Below are 21,687 nucleotides of genomic sequence, written 5' to 3'. Positions count from 1 at the left end.
CTACTCATTACTCTACAGGTATTATTACAACAACTATAGCCTTGGGTTGGGCAGTGGTATGTTTGTACACAGTATAATTACAGCCTTCTTAGAGCTACTTTCAACTTTCTCTTACCTGGTAGACCTGTGGATAGAATGTTTGTTTACTACATGACTGTTTCTACCCATATTCTCATAGTCAGGGTTATATATGTGCACTCATAGTGTGTGTGTGTGTGTGTGTGTGTGTGTGTGTGTGTGTGTGTGTGTGTGTGTGTGTGTGTGTGTGTGTGTGTGTGTGTGTGTCTGTGTGTGTCTGTGTGTGTATGTGTGTGTGTTACTGACACACTCTGCCTTGATTTCTATCAGTCACCCTGGTTGTTGTTAGCAGGGACCTTTAGCTGTGACAGCATGACACTTTTAAATATTTCTTGGAGGAGACCACTTGGTGTATGTACTTATATTGCTGTCATTTTCAGCCTTGGGGTTGGACCATGGGTGTTGGACACAGTATAACTACAGCCTTCTTATACCTACTTTATACCTTATTTTACCTGAGTGACCTGTGAAGGGAATGTTTTAATACTACCTGACTGTTTCTACATATTTTCACAAAATACAGTTGAAATTATGCATACAGCTTACTACCACTCCCGGGAGTCATAACTGTGGCTGTTTCTGCTAAAAATATGACAAGTGGGTGCTTCATAACAGGGAGCTATTGAGACACTGCTGTTGCTTTCTTGAATGATTTCTTTCTCATTCTTTTTTTGTTGTACAGTCTGACTTTGTATTTACAATATTACATACCTGTTCACATAGCACAGTGTGGAAAACAGTGGTTTACACATCACTATTCGGATATCAGATCTTGGTGCATGACATTTGTAATATCAGTAATTCTCATGTGTTATAGATGCACTAACTTTGTCAGATGAGACTTGATTGCTTAATGCTTTCAGAGATATAGTTGCTATGCATAACCTGTACACATTTCAAATCGTGCCATACCAGAGTAAGCACAACCAGTCTAGGGTTTAGATTTTTATTCACAGGCAATTACATTTCATTAGTATATGACCTATATGAGACTATTACTGTAATATTCAAAATACCACAGCAACAAGACAAAAATAATAAAATACCACAGTTTTGCAGTTCCATGGAGCACTATATCTTCCGGAGGAATGAAAAAAATTATAACCGTTAAGATGGTAGAAGCTGTACCTAATATATCTGCTGGTATAATGCCTGATGTATGGGATCGGTATGAAGGTGAATGTGGTCATCGCTTTAACAACCCATTCCAAGCAGTAGGTTCCAATGGAGGAAGTGTTTTGTCTGTTGAAGTTCGTGAATTGTATAAGAAATTAGAAGGCTTTCTGTGGAAAGAAACAAATACTCGCCTAAACATCTTGTTCTTAAGGAGGTATGTGAAATTGGATATAGGTCCAAGGGGATTAAGGGCATTTAAATCCCCTACCACACCATTTGATCCAACCAGTAAGGAAGATGAAATGTTTAAGCAAAGATGGTTAGCAGCGGCTCATCATTGTGCTATGGAATGGGTTAAAATTCTTGTGGAGAGAAACCTCCTTAAACAGCAAAAACTGAAGGAGGAAGCTAAGCGGGTAAGCACTGACTTACAAAAACATCTTAGTAACTCAAGAATGGATGAGTTACTAGAAGTTAATAAGGAGCTAATAGCTCTTGAAAAAGAACTAGTGGAGAGAAAGAGTAATAAAATTACAAGAGACATCAGGGACTATAACAATGAGACAGCGTTTCTATGGAAACGCAAACATAATAAACCTGTGCAAGCACACTGAGGGGCTGTGAACCAGAAAACATGCCTGCTAAAATTTTGGTGTCCTTTGCTACCTCAGAAGAAGTGGATGTTACAACGGAAGGAGAATATGATACTGAAGAGTATCCACCCTACCGGCAGCACAGAATTTAACGGACTTCAACAATCGGTTTCGTATAGATGCTGGAAACTGATATCAGGGAAAGAATAGAAGCAGAAATGACTGGGGAAAGGTAAAGAACAATAATCACACCAAATACTACAATAAGAGGACTAAATGGAATTAATAATAATAATGGTATTGCCATTCATGAGTTGGTGCTTAAATTGTCAGGTATGGATGTGCCAGAAATGGCAATTTCTGTTTTAAATTTAGGGTTAAAGCTTATACCTACGGCTTTGCCAAGGTTACATGTTATAAAAAGTGAATTGTTTCAATTGAGTAGAAAATTGCATCTAATTGATTACTTTAATAAGCAAAGTGTGAATCAAATGCATATTGTGAATCAATTAGAAAATTTAAATGAAAGTTTCAATGAATCTTTTTACTCATGTATTTCAGATGAAAATGATTTATATAATGAAATTAATACTTATAGTAATTTAAATACTGAGACAATAGGGATCAAATCTTTATTTATACCCCTTTTTCTAATATTAATATACAGAGTTTTATTATGACATTGAATTTTGTTGTAGAAAAATGATGTAGGGACTTTGAAAGAAACAAACAGAATATATATTATAACCTGACTAAGAATGAATAGACAGCCTTTAAAGCATTGTGTGCAGATAGAAGGATGGTAGTAAAATATCAGATAAAGGGAATCAAGTAGTAATTTTAAACCATGTTCAATATGTGGAAATGTGCCTTGCTCACTTGAATGATGAAAAAGTATACGGAAAATGTAATGTGCAGCAATATGAAAAAGCCATGAAAGAATATCAAGCTTTGGTTCAGAAAGGCTTACTTTTGGGATATTTTGTTAAGGGTGACTCAAAAAAGTTTACTATAGAAAACACATGTATTGCAGAGTTTTACTTTTTACCCAAAACACATAAAGGATTAGAAAACCTTAGAGGGAGACCCACAGTCCCAGCTGAAAAATATATTTAAAAAAAATATAGGCATCCTGCTTCATGAATATTTAAAAGCGTATGTGTTTGCTCTACCTTCATTCATCAAGGATAGCCAGGGCTTTCTGTATAAAATTAGTAAGATAGTTTGGAATAACAATATGTACTGGCTATGCCTAGATGTTAAAAGTTTGTATACCAGTATAAGGCATAAGAATGGTATTGAAGTATTATGTTATTTCTTGGGAGATTCTCCACTGACCCACTTTATAATAAAACATTTTTGTTTGAAAAATAACTATTTTCTGTTTAATGGTGAGATTTATCACCAGCTGCAAGGAACAGCAATGGGAGAAGCCTTTGCCCCTATCTATGCGAATATTGTAATGGCAAAATTTGAAACAGAATATATATACATATATATATATATATATATATATATATATATATATATTTATATTTATTTATTTATATATATATATATATATATATATATATGTATATGTATTTATATATATATATATATATATATATATATATATATATATATATATATATATGTATATATATATATATATATATATATATATATATATATATATATACACACACACACACACACACACACACACACACACACACACACACACACACAATTTTTATAAAAGTCATCCATTATTTTAGATTTATAGATGATTTAATATTTTTATGTGATGGAAATAAGGGGGAAGCTCAGTCCTTCATAGATGACTTGTAGGAAAATAGTTTTGGCTTTAAATATGATGGCATACAAATGGGAAGGAAGGTCACGTTCTTGGATATAGACATTAATTGTCTTGAAACAACAGTCCATCGGAAATTTGGCCAGAATAATACTTTTTTGTATGGAAAAAGTTGGTATCCAAGCCACCTAATTGCTGTATTGCCTTACCATGAATTTTTGAGGTTAAACAAACTATGCAGTTCTGATGATGTATTTGAAAATGAATTGTTTAGAACAGAAATATGTTTATGGAAAGGGGGTATAATAAAAACAGAGGAAGAATCTAAGAAAAAGGTAAGAGAATGCAGGTATGGAATAACAAAAATGTATGATAGTGTTTTGGGGAATGGGAAAAAGAATGGAATAGTAAGGAAATCTGTAAATAATGAAAGGAAGATTGAAGAAGGAGATAGAGAAATGTATTTTGTTACTACATTTAATGTATTGACAGATACTATAGTTAAGGAAGTTAAAAAATATTGGAAAATGGTAAGTAATGATAAAGATCTGAGATATCTGGTAAAGAGCCAGATTAAAGTCTCTTATAAGAGAAGTAGAAATTTAGCAGATATGGTGATACATAATTGTTTTATATCACCACAAGTCACAATAAATCCTAACTTAAAGGGAAATAAAATGGGAACCATAACTTGCAAAAAAAATGCTCAGTGTGTAAACATGTAGTGACTGCTTTTTCAAAAATTAATAATGTAAGGTTTACATCTAGGGGCTTGTATACATGTAATGCAGAAGAAATAATCTATGCCCTTAGATGTAGTTGTAACCTTTATTATATAGGAGAAACAGGCAGAGCATTTAAGACGCGTTTACAAGAACACATAAGGGACATTAAAAATCATAAAATAGAAAGCCCTTTAGGACAAAATTTTATGACTGCACATAATGCTGAACCAGATTGCTTACAAGGATGCATTCTGGAAAAAAATAAAAATGTTATTGGGAGAAGGTTTACATATTAAAGATAAGTTATTAAAGAAGGAAATTATTTTTATTTTAAAATATAATACTTTGGAACCCAATGGGTTAAATAAGGAAGTTAACTGGAAATATGTGATTTAATTAATTAATGAAATGTTTGATTGTTTACTTAATTGATGATTGATTTTATTGTATATATATATAATGAAGTAAGGAATGAATTTTGTACTCATTGAAAGCTTGGTGCCGAAGCGCTAAGTTCGAATTAAATTCTGGTGAAAACTGTTCTGTGGTCTGTGACATTTTAACTGTGGTATTTTATCACTGTGATATTGTCTGCTTTATTTAGTTTGAACCATACCCAGTTTTAATAATGCCAGGTGACATTCTACTCCTTTATATTTATTTGGTATGTATAGTACAAGCTAGATTATTACTCAACAGCCTCGTGATGCAGCCTTTGCAACCTACTGGCATGGGCTTCCTGGTTTGCAACCCACTCAGCTGGAGCTGTAATGAAAATAGAGAAACATTTATGCATACCTATCAATTGCATACACAGGCTGGACTTTGGTAAACAGTTATTGCTATAAATACGTACGCACTGCTGGGACATTACCCCTCTGTCTTGCTTCTTGGACCCACTGCTCCAAGAACTTCCTCTTCCTCCACCTCAAGATGGCATAGTGGTGCTCACCTGTCTGAGGGATACCAGTGGCACTGGTGAGATCACAGGCGAGACTTTTCCAGGCTTCCGCTTTGTATTGAGAGCCCTGGTACTGGTCCTGCAGCAGTCTCACATCATGTTTTTTTTGCAAGGAGACCTACCATGACCTTGGACTCCTGTATGCCCCAACGCTGTGCCCGGAAGTGAATGGCCTCTCCAACACCTGCCATACTGCCTACAGTGGGGAGCTATAACCAGTTTTGAACTGTATTTCTGCCTGCGAGGATTAAATATGGCTGATTTCCCACCATTTGCTGTGATTGGACAGTTTTGAATATGCTGAGCAAAGCTAAGCTACGGGCAAACCTTCTTAGCTATGGTTGGCAGTGCTTAAAGGGGCAGGTTCAGCACTGCTTACCAATGGGCAAATCCACTTAGCTGGGCTACTCATTGCTTAGCATTCATATTTATGCAATGCTTACACTCGGTCAGCATAGCTGTACAATGCTTAGCATTGCTTATGTTTTATTTTATTGGACTACCACCTGTATGGGATTGATTCATCATTCATTACATATTATAAATTTGTATCCCTTCCATGACATCCCCCATTGTGCTTTCATTACATTTATTCTTGTGTGACTATAATGTATGGGACACTCTGGTTGAGAAATATAAGTTACTTCCTACATAAATATACAAATAAATTAAAATTGTAATGATTTCACATACAAGATATAAATGGTTTTAGTAAGGCTCGAACCATGAATGATTACCTGCAAAGCATGCACTCTAACCACTACACTACAAGTTATGTTGGATGTTTATTGCTATTTCACTTATCTTGCTGTTTCAGCTGGGCGAAGCGTAGATAAGCAACAGGCACACCCACACAGCTATGCTTAAACTTTATTGTAGATGTGAAAAAAAATGTATTTGTTGAGTTTTTTACTTCATGCCCTTCAGAAGATCCACGCTAATGCTAAACCTGTTATTCTATCAACTTTCTATGAGTTTGTAATGGCAACATTTAGAAATTGTCACTTATGGCTTTGTCTAGATTTCTTACTCTAACAGGTTGCGAGGTTTGTGTTATATACTTCATACCCTTCAGAAAATTCATGCTAGTGCTAAACCTGTTATTCTATCAACTTTCTAAGTTTGTAGTGACAATTGTCCCTTACAGCCTTACTTTTATTCTTACTTTTTATGTGGGATGCTTCTTTATGTAAAATAAATGAACATAAGATCCAGCAACAAAAATCACTTGCAGATCACTAAAGCCAATAACTCTGCTGGTGAAGCACTATACTCTTGCGCCATAGCCAAATTATGGAACTCCCTCCCACCCACAATTACCTCCATACCCTCATGCACCTACTTCAAAACTTTACTAAAAGCACACCTAAAAACATGCTGGCTATGCCCTTGCAACTCCCACTCTAATATCACCCACCCCATCCAACCACTACCTTTCTTTCCACTCCACTAACTACCTTGATTATAGCAAGCTCAGATGCTCATAAGCCTAGTACTTATTATACAGCAGGAACTTCTTATTGTAACATTTGTTAATGTCTGTTATGTACTTCACAGATAGATTCTAGTTGTCTATTGATGTACTATGTTCTTCATCTGTAAACACTTTGTAAGTAATTGCTATGTAAATTGTTAATCGCTATGTAATTCAATATAACTACTGTCTGTTTGTTTTAACTGTGGAGCTTTTCTCCCTGGGCCTCTGCTGAAAATGGACCTACATCCAGTCAGACACTCCCGGTCAACAAATATAAATAAATAAATAAATAAAATTGGGAACATGTTCCACATTTAAATGTCCCTTTTCTCTTCACTTGATGTTTGTTTTTTCTACTCTTATCTCCTTCAAAAATCTATTTTAAGTTTTGTGCTTTACTATATACAGTGGTTATAGGTCCCTTTTCAATCTCTTTTATGTCAGTCAGTGCAATAAACCTATCCCATTCCCACACAATAATGTTTTTCACATTGTTGACATTTCCATTGTATTCTGTAATAAAAGCCCTATTTGTACTGGAAATCGTCCCTCACGGCTTTTTCTAGATTTCTTACTCTGATGGGTTGAGAGGTGTAATGAACGATCTCACTCTATTTAAATTGCCATATGGCAATTCTGGTGTGCAAGGGGCATGTGTAGTTTGAGATAACTGCTCTCAGACACACCCCCTGCACTCATACACAGAACTGTGTCCATATTACAGCACAGCAGCACGCCTTCATGAATATATATGCTGTGCTGTCGTGCTTCATGGGAACGGTCCCTTCCATGCAAGAATAAGCTATTCTTGCACAGAAGTTTGCTGAATCCATGCAAGTGTGTTTCTATCAAATAAAACCTTAACGTCTTGTATTTTATACAAAGTCAAAAATAGCTGGTTTTGTTTTTCAGTTAAAAACTATTCCTAAAACATTTTTATTTTCTCCCTGTTATAACTTTTCAGCTCTCATTTTCAAAAGTGGAGTGATGGATATACTTCTGTTTAGGCCTAGGAATTTGTTGGCTTCTAGTGGAATTTGCCACCATAGTTCCCTAAATTCTATTCATGTTTCCCATGGTCCACCCTTTAAGTCTTTCTGTATGTCCTCTAAGACACAGAATAAAAAACATAGCTTTGTAAATTTCTTAGTGTGCTTCTTCAAAGTATTTTTTTTACTCTTAGTCTGTATGTCATACTTATGCTTGTATAGTCTTCTCCTGAACTGTCTTTTTGGTTTTCCCTATATAAAACGCTTCACAGGCTTCACATAATGCTAAGTAAACTAAACCTGCCGTATTACATTTGTAATATTTCTTTCCTTCTATACTTTTATTCTTACTTTTTATGTGGGCTGCTTCTTTATGTAAAATTAATGAACATTGGGAACATGTTCCACATTTAAATGTTCCTTTTCTCTTCACTTGATGTGTGTTTTTCTACTCTTATCTCCTTCAAAAAATCTCTTTTAAGTTTTGTGCTTTACTATATACAGTGGTTATAGGTCCCTTTTCAATCTCTTTTATGTCAGTCAGTGCAATAAACCTTTCCCATTCCCACTCAATAATGTTTTTCACATTGTTGACATTTCCATTGTATTCTGTAATAAAACGCCCTATTATATCTATTTTGTACTAATAAGTACAACAGGGTATCTAAAAATGAAATACATATTTCTTATAAAAAATGTGATTTAGCAATTAGTGACATGTTTGCTGAAAGTTTAATTTATCTTGATAGTTACACATACATGCAGAATGATAGGCCTAAAATCCCCTCCATCTTTGGAATACCTAAAATTCATAGAAAAGAAACTGACCCCCCTTTGAGACCCATAGTAGCAGCAGAGGGCTCAAAAACTGCCCCCGTAGCCAAATACTTGGATAAAAAATTTAAAAAGCTATGGGCAAACAATAACTTGATTATAAAAGACTCATGGAACTTTTTAAGATGTATAAAACAGGAAATGTATGCAAACATTATATTTGTTACCATAGATATTATTGATTTATTTACAAGCATTCCCCATGATACAGGGCTGGAATTCTTTGAGTAAGCCCTATTACAAAATAAAACTATGCAACAAAATGACTTCCTCTTATGCCAACACTTAATAGAACTTGTACTAAAGAATAACTACATATTCTTTAGTGGGGACTTTTTTCAGCAAACAATAGGAGTTACCATGTGGGCTGCATGCTATGGTGGCAAATTACACTAGAAGCCAATGAATTCCCAGGACTAAATGAAAATATACCCATCACTCTACTTTTGAAATTGAGAGCTGTAAAGTTATAATTGGGAAAAAAATGTTTGAGGAATAGTTTTTAACTGAAAAACAAATCCAGCTTTTTTGACTTTGTATAATATACAAGACATTAAGGTTTTATTTACTAGAAACACATGGTATTTTTCTCAAAAAACTTTTCAAATGTCCACTAGAAGCAGCTTTAATATAATATTTTAAAATATGCAACACGCTTGGTTACTTTTACAGATTTAGATAGAAGTATTAATTTTAACATGAGATTTTCATGTTGAAATGTTTAAATGCCAAATGTTTAGATTGTTTTACATAGACTGTTTTATTTGTGATGTTTTATATAAAAACAGATCTGTTTTTTATTTTACATAAGATGATTTATGTTAAATGGGACTTAATTGGAGAGTTTATTTTATTGGACACAGCATTAATTGGGTGCATATATAATAGGACATCAACAGGTTATGTGTATTTGGCATCTGAAGAAGTTGGGTAAAAATGAAAATGCAGTGTTAAAGAAGGCACTAATGTGTATTTCATGTTTAAGTGAATAAAGCTGACCTGAAGAGGTGTTTACTACAAGTTCCTCTGTTTTTCTCTTTCCATTTGCCATTTTTCGGGTAACATGTTATTATAGCCCATTATAATTAGTATACACTAATAAATATTATTATAGCCCATTATCATTAGTATATACTAATACACGTTATTATAACCCATTGTCATTAGTATTCACTAATACACATTATTATAGCTTATTATGATTAATATACACAAATACATATTATTATAGTCCATTATCATTAGTAGTCACTAATACACATTATTACAGTCCATTATCTTTAGCATATACTAATACACATTATTATAGCCCATTATCATTAGTATATACAAATACAAATTATTATAGCCCATTATCATTAGTATATACTAATACACATTATTATTGCCCATTATCAGTATTATATATTAATGCATATTATTATAGCCTGTTATCATTAGTATTTAGGGTTAACTAGAACAGGCAATGTATTTTCCCCTCTGGACTTTACAGCTAACTATTTAAAAGAAAACAACAGGATTTTATTATTAAATGCTCAGCTTCTCTGTCATTTTCTCATTATTTACTGTCCCTGCTATGAATAAACAACAATGCATTTAAAATATTTTAAATTGACTGTTTCTATCTCCTAGAATAGTACCTTACTGTACTGTGGTGGTTTCACTTTCAAAAAAACTTTTATCCTGTCCTGGAAAAGCTAGCTGCAGTCTCCAATTCATTGATGTCATCAAGGCCAATGAATACAGGTAGTTTTCTGGCCAATTCCCTCCCCAAACTGATATCACTATGACTGTCCTAAAAACCCACCCATGGTGTGATGTCACAGCCCTCTGGTCCTTTCCCTACCCATACAGAAAGTAAAGGCTGGAACAGTGCATGAGACAAGTCTCCTGCTCTGAGCTGTCAATCACTGCAGGCAACAGCTCAAATTACCCTTAGCACTTTGACAGCTCGGGAAGTTGGATGGGAGATGAGTCAAAGTAGTACAATTCAGACTTTGCAAAAGACTGCAATTTAGCCATTCTAAAAACAAACAGCAGTAAAAAGCACTTTGAAAGTCTGTTCTGTGGTATTTGCACTGTTTGTGTTTTAAGAAGTCATTGAACGGCATGAAATGTTACCTAAAACTGACTAAAAGACAGCAGTGTATACATGTAAAATCAATGCTGTGACAGAAGCTTTAGGAAGAAAGAGGCCTGTGATGTAATTTTTTACAGACAAGCACTGCATTCTGGGATATCTAGAGGCAGACCAAATAATCAGAATTATTTCAAGATGCCAGACCCCATGTGGTCAGACTCAGAAATTACATATAAAAATATTTCCAAAAAATATGTGAACTGAGATAAGACTGAAGAATCCAGTATACGCTAATTTTATTGCCAATAAAAACACAACATAAGTGCTTTCACAGTAACACTGCTTCATCAGATGTAACACAAGCACATTCAAACATCCATTAAGTAGCACAATCAATTAAATGCCTAACCAATAATAAATACATATGCAGTTTAAGGTGCTAAGACTCATATTTAAAAAATATTCAACGACCCATTGAACTTCATAAAATGTATATAAATATATATATATATATATATATATATATATATATATATATACACACATAAAAACATTCCAAAATAAATAACAATTAAATAAAATATTTTTTAAAACTATTTAAACTACTATCTAAATAAAGGTCTGGCTTTGAGCATGGGTTTAATGGGGACTTTATCATTCAAACTATGGCCAAAATCACCCCCAAGGCTAATGATCCACTTAGCTTCAAGCCTCATCTACTCTCCCAATAACTAAAAACTTAAAGCAATGCATTGCTGTGGTATTCTTAACATGTTTGTCCAAGGCATTGGTCATTATACCATTGTTAATATGATACAAATCTTCTCTAATTCTATTTCTTAAATCCCTGCCCATTTTACCTACATAGAACTTCTGGAAATGATGCAGTGAGGTAAGTATACCACATGCATAGACTCACGAGTGGCTGCAACATTAAATACATAATTCTTGTGCTGATCAGGATTGAATAAAGTACCTGTGCTATCCACATATCTGCAAATGTTACATTTCCCACATGGTCTGGTATAACTCAAACCACCAGAACCTGCATTTTTCCTAGGATAACATAAATGTCTTTTTCAAGACTTCATATTTTTAAATATAAACTTTGGTTGTTCACCTAATATCTGTTTTACCTCATCATCAGTAGTTAGCAGTGTCTAAAACTTCTTAAACATTTGTATATAAGAACTGATGTTACTAAAACAGTGTATTGGGACTTTCAAATAACTTCTATTACATCTAATTGATTTATCAATATGTGGCTACCCAAAAAATATGGCCTAGCTGAATTTTCTCTTAGTTGTACTACCTTGTCTGCAACATGATGTATTTCATGATCACTATATCCCCTCTCTATAAATTACTTAGCCAAATCATTCATATGATTATAAAAATCATTGTTATTGGCATACAGTCTAGAGGTCTAAAAGCTTGATTTTTCACCACATTCTTAAAAATATGTGGTAGATGCATGCTATCATGATATAAAAGATGATTACAATGACAGAGCTTTCTATACAGCTTTGTTGAAATCTTGCCTTCTCCATCTGCCATAATTCTTACATCTAAAAATCTATTCTTCTATCTGAGAACATAGATGAAAAGTAAAAATAGAAAGTACTCAAATTAATGTACCTCTCAAAATCATTCAAACCTTCTAAACTATTACCCCAAATTAAAAAGATGTCCTCTACAAATCTCAGATAAAAAAATTTTGATTTACTAAAAGGTCATCTTATAACATGCTCAAGCTCCCAAACCACCATGACCATATTGGCATAGCTATGGGCACAAGAAGTGCCCATATCTACGCCATTCTTTTGCCAATAATAAACATCATTGAACAGAAAAACATTATACTCTAAAATATAAACTAAAAGAGTACAAAGCAATTCAACTTTATCAGCAGTAAAATCTGTATCCTCATTTAAATAACATCTAACATTGTTAAGGCCAACATAATTAGGAATCACTGCAAATAACGACTTGATGTCATGGATAACTAATAAAGAATTATTAACATCAGACACATATCCATTCGTATAAAAAACAAATCTTTTAGAAAATGCTGAGTATCTTTCAAAATAAATACATTAGAATTCAAAAAAGGTCTAAACATTTTCTCAATAAATATGGGCATGGGCTCGGTACACCACTGATGTGCAGATACAATAGGGTATAAAGGAGGCTGAACTGGATCCTTGTGTAAGTTTGGAAGACCGTAAATGATTGGTATGAGTGGTTTATCAACCATCAAATAGTCAAAGAGAGAGTCATCGATAATTTTATTAATAAACAAAAATTTTAACTTATGTTGGACATCAAAAATAGGCATCATTTAATTGACAGTTTTGCTGGGTTATCACTGTTTTAAGTATTATGAATAGGAGTGTGTTTTCAATTTTAATGCCTTTATTGCTTTACAAATACTGTCTTATCATCTCTTCTTCCTTTGAGAAATGGTGCTTTCATGGAGTATCTACACTGTTTTACATTTTATGAAGTTTGTCCCCATGAGGAATGACACAAACCAGTAACAATTAAGGCAGCAGCATCTGTATATATTACCTATGTTGTGCCTTAAAGCTGTTCATTTTTGCTTGTGACACAATATATAATACCATGTTAAGTAATGTCCTTGCATAGTTAAATGAGTGTCTGAGGTGCCTGCATAAAGGGACAGATCACTGACAAATGAAGTTGGAGTGTGCAAAACTTTAATCCTTCAGGGAAACTATCAGGTTGTTAATGCAGAGGATAAATGATCAGTGCTGTTAACAAGCTGCTTCTTGTAACCAAGGATACAGAGTTTGATTCCTTCCACCTCTATTTGCCTATTGTGTGACTCTAAGCACCTGAGCAGATAGTCCTCCAAGGTTGCATCTGAAAAAAGACACTTTGTCTAGCAAGCTTAAAAGTTATTAAATGCTTTAAAGCTGTTGAATTGTAGGTTAAACATGGCTTTGCATTACCTTACTGTAGTCTGTAGAGAGGTATGTTCTAAATATACTGCAAAATCCTTTCTTAAAATTAGGAAGCTGATAAATGCTTGATAAATTATTCTAAAGAACTGAAAGCACTTTGCTGTCAATTACAGTGAGGAGGACTGTGGATTTATTTGATATTCTTGTTTTGCTTTATTTTTTTCTTATGATGACAATGATGACGATTATTATTAGTATTATTATTGTTGTAGCTCTTGTTATTTAAAACTGATAAGGTGTAGTCTTTTGTTTACATCTTATCTTTCTTATTGTGGCAAATGTAGTATTAGTGACTGTACTTCTTCTTCTTTCAGCTTTTCCCGGTTAGGGTTTGCCAGAGTGGATCACCAGTCTGCTCATGATTGGCAGTGGAGTTTTACGGTGTTGAGTTGCCAGCCCAGTGCCCAACCTTCCACAGAAGGCGCCACATGAACGCTGTCATGCCTAGGGCCAATTTAGAGTGTCCAATCCACCTACAGCATGTCTTTGGGATGTGGGAGGAAACCTGAGTAGCCAGAGGAAACCCATGCAACCACAGGGAGGACATGCAGACTCCGCACAGAAGGCACCCCAGCAGTATTAGTGACTGTACTACTAGTGCTGTTTTATAATACATTTTTGTGTTGATCTTTGTTTCATTTTTTATGTTTTAGTTATCATTTTACTAGACTTGCTTGCTACACCAACATTTTCATTAATTTATAATGACTTAAAAGAGAGGTCTTCCTCCTATTATATACTGCCCTCACTGTATTCAGAATGTTTGTTAGATAAAGAATTTTAAAATGATAAGTAAACTCATTTAATCAAGTCATCTGGCTTCTCAACCTCCACATAGTGGTATGCTGAGATTTGCAAAGAGGGGTCTATAAATAAATAAGTAGCGATTTCAAAGAGGGGTCTATAAATAAATGAGTAGCAATTTCATGAGGTGATTTAGCATAGCCATCTCTCAGTCAGTGGAGTACTGCTTCTAGCAAACCTATACTGCAGTCATAAATGTGGGTTGTGAGGTTTGAGGACTAGTAATCTTTAAGAAGACTGCAGTATTGCTCTACACATATGTATTCAGTTGATATCACACACAGTAGTGTTGTACTTTAAGTTATAGTGCAGGCCCAACGCAGCAACAGAATCAATGAACAAAGTATGCCTGTTCTGTTAATGCTCTGTATCACTTTTTTATGCTGCAAATCATAATGTACAATACTGAATTGCAGAACTATTTGCATTATGTACAATACTGAATTGCAGAACTACTTGCATTTTGGCCCTTTAATGGCCACACTGTCTCCTTTGGATTCAGTTTACATCCAGTGAGATTCAGTAAGCATGAATATCTTGCAGATTATGCTTATCAAAATCACTTTTGTGAAGTGCATTTCATCACAATGATATAAGCATAACTGCACCCACACCCAATGTCGCAAGATACTGTTTACTTGACTTCGATTAAGTCTCACCAAAACTAATACAAAAGTTTTGATTTTTTTTTTTACTAAGCAGCTGTATATCATGAATAAGGTAGGTAAAAGAGAGTCAGATTCCAAGAGTTGCTTTCAGTATAAATCTATTCTGACTCCAAAAGTCCTAAAACGCAGTGTAAGTGACTTACGTTGGTGTAAGGCCTAGCTCTAAACCAGCTTACTATGGGAAACAGAATCCAAAACACATGTTCTCAGCCTGCTGTCAGTGTAAGTGATCACTTACACTTAGAACAAGTCTTTTAGAATCAGGGCCAGAGTGTAAAGATATTAAAATGTGAATGGGAGATTTTACATTCAGGTTTATGACTATTGAATGAAAGCACTTAAACTTGTGCACACTAATAAAATAGTAAGACTTGCAATGTTGCCCTGTTGGTGTTTTTCCTTTTAATTTTTGTATATTTATGACATAACTGAAATTTAGTTTTGTTCAGTTTAGAAGTGTACTACAACTCAAAATCAGTAGGATAGAAGCAGGATTCAAAGAGAAAGTAACTACCCTCTGCTATATTTTCCTTATAGGTAAATAGTTGTCATTCTGCAGATATGTTGCAATCTTATGGAAAACTGAATATATACTGTTCCATAGTTCAGTGTGTCATATAGCAATAACCAACAACACGGGTATGGTATATTGAACATTTACCCATGGTTGATGTGGTTTAATCAGGAAGGCAAAGCTATTACTATTATACAGTGACATTATTTAAGAAAAAATGCTTACTTTTCTTACATAATGTCTTTGTATAATAGCACTTTGATGTTCTTCTGCACTGTTTCCTGATTCTGCCCTTTGATGATGTACTGCACATGTGTATGGGACTTGTGTTCCCAGACTTACATAGTATGTCACTGTTTTAGCAAGCAAACAATGGAGAAAGGATGATCTCCATTGCTATTGTCTTAAAGAAAAAGAAATTGTAATTACTTGACGGTTTAGTGATTCTTTCATTGTAAGCAGGGAATTGAAGGAATGTGAAGGGGGTGGGATGTCTTTCAATCTTATCACCCATAAAATTGTTTCTCCAGTATTGTGAACTAACTACAACTGGGTATTTTAGAAAAAAACAATGGGCCACTTCTGTCAAACACTCATAGGAAAACACAGAAACACTTTTGAGATGGCATTAAATAAACTTGGGTATTGCTGAAGTTGCTGTAAACCCATACTGGCAGTATCTTGTATGTCTGAAAAAAACGTAAATGTTATTGCACTCCTCAAGCCACATATTCCAGGATTTTCAAAAAGTAATGCATGTGTAAGAGATAGCAGTGACAATGTGAGGTAATGCCAGATATGCCTGGAGAAGTAAAGCGGTGGATGTATAACATATGATAGCATAGCTAGCTGGAGTTTTGTAAAGAATTATATGTCATGTGCATATCAAACTGATTTGCTTGCATTAAAAAATGTATTTGTAATGCTGCTTGTGGTAAAAATGTACTAACAGGGGTTCCTGCTGGGCAGAAAAGAAATACACCTGTATGTCAGACTGTATTGTAATTGTTCAAATGAATATATTGTAACAAAGGATACTTGAAGAGAAGAGGTTAATCTTAGTCCAGCTAACTTTGAAAAATAGTCTGAAATTAAATTTCCTGGTTTAGGCCAGAGATGAAATGTGTGTGAAAATCAGGACTACAAATCCTACTGTATTGTCCTTAGGGGTGAACTAATTGTTACCTTGGAAGGGTGGATGTTTTTGAAATTGTTTTATAGTATCCAGATGCTATAACACATCTTAGCAAAGCTCTATGAATGTGTGTATTATAACACATATGTGCTAGATTCTGGTTCAGTTTCTAGTAAAGGGGGTAGTGTGGGAACCAGACATCAAGTGACCAGATGTATGTGATGCCATTCTGTAATCCACCACTGAAATTATGTTTTAATGCTAGATGGGATAGAAGTCTCAGGGCAGTCTGTTTGTGAAATCTGACAAAGAAGGATCACTCACCCACTTCATCTTGCCTTGCTCTAGTAAGTGAACTAGGGGACAGTAATTCTTTAGATCAGTCAGGAAAATATAGTAAGATTAGTTAAGTACTGTTTTTCTGTATCTGTGTGAATCTATCCATCTGTGTTATTTTTAATATTTCCTGTGATTGAAACGCTGATGTTTATTGTAAACAGATATTCGCTATTATCATTTTTTATTATTTATTATTAAATATATTTAAACCTTTCATTGTGGCTGGTCTTTTAGAGAATATTTTAAACTTTGAGAGTACTTATATTTATTTGGTGACAAGCCACTCCTGAAAGTCTTGTTGCATTCGTCAACTACCATTTGTATTAGTATTAATTTCACTCAGTATAACTGGGTACACTTGTAAGACCCTTAGGGTAGCTGGCTTTAGAGTGTTCTGGTAGATATGGAACTACCTTATAATCTGGGCATAGCTAGTAAATCTGTGCCAGCCTTTCCCAGGTGCCTGTGTCCATGCATGTGAAAATCAAATCTCAAAGCATGTGTGTGTCAATTACTTGGAGCAGGGACATAGAGCGTTGGTTTCAGAGAGAGGGTGGTGAAGGATTTGGCTTGGAACACTTATCTGAGGACTCAACTCTACAGCTTTATCAGTGGTGACTTATTTGGGGGCCTGGAGAGAGAAAGAGAGAGAGAGAGAGAGAGACCCAGCTCCAGGACTTAGTGTGCTCCCTGTGTGCTCTTAAAGAAAATCATGCTTAGTGCAGAGAGCTGCATCTGAAAATATTGTGCGTATCCATTTTTGTTCCAAGTGAATGGCCCTCATAGGTGTCTGTGGTGAGTATTGAGACTCCTTCACCACTAGCCCAGAGTAGGGACATCACAATAGCAAATAAAAAAAGTTTTTCTGCTCAATGATACTTTAGTGACTGGACCTTTTCTGTTTGTATATTCTCAATTTACAATGGGCACACTGGTTGGGCTGACCAATCAGCATGCTACTTTTTGAACGTTAATGGACATTCATTGATAATGAAGTAAATTGAATAAATTGTGTTGATTATGGCACAGTTCTGTTTTAGCTTGTAAGCATTCTGATTACCAGCATTGCTGCTGTGCAGATTGCAGGGTATTTAATTAGACTGCATATTAGGTTTATTAATCTAAATTGCAAAGAAAGTTCCCTGAATCACTGTCCCCAGCTTTTCTATGAATGTAATGAATACTGCATGTAGACATGACAAAGGCATCAATTAAATTAGTGTTACATTTTATACTGCCATTGCAAGGTGCTGTAGAATGTTTGATCAGTCGGTTTCACCCTTGTTTTACAACCATTGTCTTCTACCTGCTTTGGTATCATATTTAATTTAATGTTCTTCTAATTTAAATCCCTTCTGATTCTGCTGTTATGGTGGGAAATAACAAAAACAAACCTGTGCCAAATAAATAACTTAATAAAATATTTTTTAATAAAAAAATAAGTCATGACATTTATCTTAATAGTGACAATATCATTAGACTAAAATGCAGCATTTTGAAACATACTTAAATATTCATTTAATACCATCCCATGGCATAACTAACATGCAATCTAGAATACTTATTTTGAAAACCGCGTACAAGAAAACTTGGATAAAAAACATTCTGCTGTTCTTCTTTTGTTTTAAAACATATCTATAATTAATATCTGCATTCAAACAAAGCTTGTTAGTAGCATTCAGTTTAGTTTGCCAGCAAACCTGTTTATATTCCAATTTATCTTCAGTACTGCCTACTCTAGCATCTGAATATACATAATCAACCACATAGCATCTGAATATACATAATCAACCACATAAAAATTGTACTCTTTATTAACTTAAGTATGTTTATTCAATGCATTCTTGACATTTTTCCCTTTATAACTTGTATGTGCTCTTAAATTCTATCACTTAATTTATCATTCATCGTACCAACATAACAGGACTGATATATCAAACACATAGTCCCATACCATATGAATTCAGAACTGGAATACAAAAGAAAGAAATAAAAGAAAGAAAAGAATGTTTGTGGTTTACTGGAAATTTAGGAGGAAATGCAACGTCTCACTTTAAGAGACAAAGCCTGTAAACACTGGAAACAAATCTCCTTAAATGAACAGCAACACCAGTTGTATTTGGACCTTAGAAAAGTGGCCAGAATTTGTAACAAATACTGCCAATACCTCTTACCGCAGTGATAGACAACATATGTATTTTTATTATCCCTAAACAATTCTTTGAAGGAACTGAAGCTGCATACAGAAGACATAACTGACTCCATGTTTTCTGCTACTTCTAAATGATTTAAGGATACCCATAAGTATAGAAGGTTTCTTCTCTCAATCACCCACAGTTTGTTAATAAATTCCCTCTGCAGCCCACTACTCCATCAATCTTAAGTGACATTCAGGAGTCCCAGCTATACCCTACTAACATTCTGTTTCAAAGAACTAGCAGTGAAGGAAACTGAAAAAAGTCTCAGCATCCTAAATTCAAACTCAAGAGGCAGGTTTACCAAACTCCATGTGCACTTCCTTAGAAGGCCATTAGCATCCATTGTAAAACTAGTGACTATATATATATATATATATATATATATATATATATATATATATAGTTGACTACACAAAGATGTTTTTTGTACAAATGTGCACGATTTTGGTATAGTGTGTAGTGTATGTGTGGAAGTGCTCATAGTTTAGGATTAGTATTAGGGTTAGGTAAGGGGTAGATTTAGTGTTGTTTGCACATACCTTTACATACCTGTACACATCTGTTAACTGTTTAGATTTTTGCATACTGTCTAGATTTTTGCCTCATATTTTTAATCTGTTCTTCAGAAAAATTGTGTTTTTCCTGTAAATCATCAAAGATTCATATCACTAAATAGTGACATACATTTGGGTTTCAGACTTCATAGCCTTCAAAAAATGATCACTAATGTAAAACATGTTATTCTAGCAAATGCCAAGTTTATAATAACAATTTTTGAAATATATCTCTGATTTTGAGCCTTTGTTCCCCCATTATTCTGGGCTTTGTTCACATTTCTAATACTAACAGGTTGAGAAATGTGGTGCTGTTCTGTGTATTTTTGTCTTGATTAACGGTACTGTTAGTGAAAGGTTTTTTAATACTGTAATGTGTAGATATATGGTTAGCTGTAGGATTAGGATTCGTGTTAGCTCACATGAGTAAGTCAATGGATTGGGCCAAATACATTTCCCCTTTGACCTGAACTTCTCATATTGAAGGATGATCATTAGGCATGATATCCACTGGTCGTGAAACATTAAGACTTCTTTGTTATATATCACCTACCCGATGAAGATAGAAGCTGAAAGGGATTTCTTTGATCAGTCCAATGGTAATCATGGATGAACAGGAATTAATTACTAAAACACACAGAATTTAATGTAAGCAACAGAACCTGGTTCATACATGGATTATATGTGTTTAAGACGTTAGTTTCTGTGGCTGTTTCTATGAGGTGCAAAGGAAATGTTGCTTCAAGGCGTGCATTTTAACTCATTGAAGTGATATAAGATGTAAACAAAACCTTTTAGTGAATTGTGCAAATATGTTTTAATACAAAATACAGCACATTTTAGGATTACAGGTATAAATAGTGTCATTTTAGATTGCCAAACTTGTGAAACACTTATTATGGCTTTGCTGAATAAGAGAGAGCAGGTGGATTATACTCACTGGGTCAATGTTTAGGCGAGCAATAAATTAATATTTATGACTTTGTTGTTAATGAATATTATATTAATTCAATTTTGTAATGAGAATGACTTTAAATTCATTCTGGTAGGCTGCTGTTTATTGGATAATTGCCCAGTCAAACTATGTCATCTGTTATTTAAGACTGAAACAGTGGTAGCAATATTACTTATGAAGTGATGAAGCCATGTGATTAACAGTGAAACTGATTTACTCTTAATAAAATATTTTTGTCACATTCCCATTCTATAAACAACACACCAACATGGACCTTTGATGACCTTTTCTTTAATCCATAAACAATATAACTTATTGCATCATAACTTTATTCTTTATTGCATCATTTCAATTTGTTTGTTAATCACAAGAAAACATCCTTTAACCATTCATCAGGGCAGTGTATCTCCACTCATCCTGCTGAGTAAACAGTGTACTCACCCCACAGTTTAGATTAGTCTGGAGTTCAAAGTGGTTATGCTATAATTATATTTGAATTTGAGACATTGGAGTATAGACTATCTGACCTGCTTCTTGTTTTGAACTTAAAAATAGTAAACTTACTTGTAAGTATCCACCACTCCAGATGATGGCGCTGTCATTTATAATTATTGTTTGACTTCCATCATCATTTACTTTATATTTGCCAACCAGAGCACTATTCATGGTTTCTTCAGAGTTCATCTGCCAGTTAATAATATCAAACAGGACTGTCACATCACCATTTGTGTCAAAATATACTTCTTGTCCAGCTTTATTTCCAAAGTGGACTTTTTTAAGATAATATAAAAGCTGTGAAGTTAAAAGAAAATTATCAGATGCAAATATGCTTCAGATGATAAGACTATCATTACTTAAAACATCTCAGTTTTAATTAAATGC

Source organism: Protopterus annectens, chromosome 7.part0, assembly GCF_019279795.1.
Source record: "Protopterus annectens isolate FY-2018-M chromosome 7.part0, PAN1.0, whole genome shotgun sequence".
NCBI lineage: Eukaryota > Metazoa > Chordata > Ceratodontiformes > Protopteridae > Protopterus > Protopterus annectens.
This window is presented reverse-complemented; position numbering follows the sequence as displayed.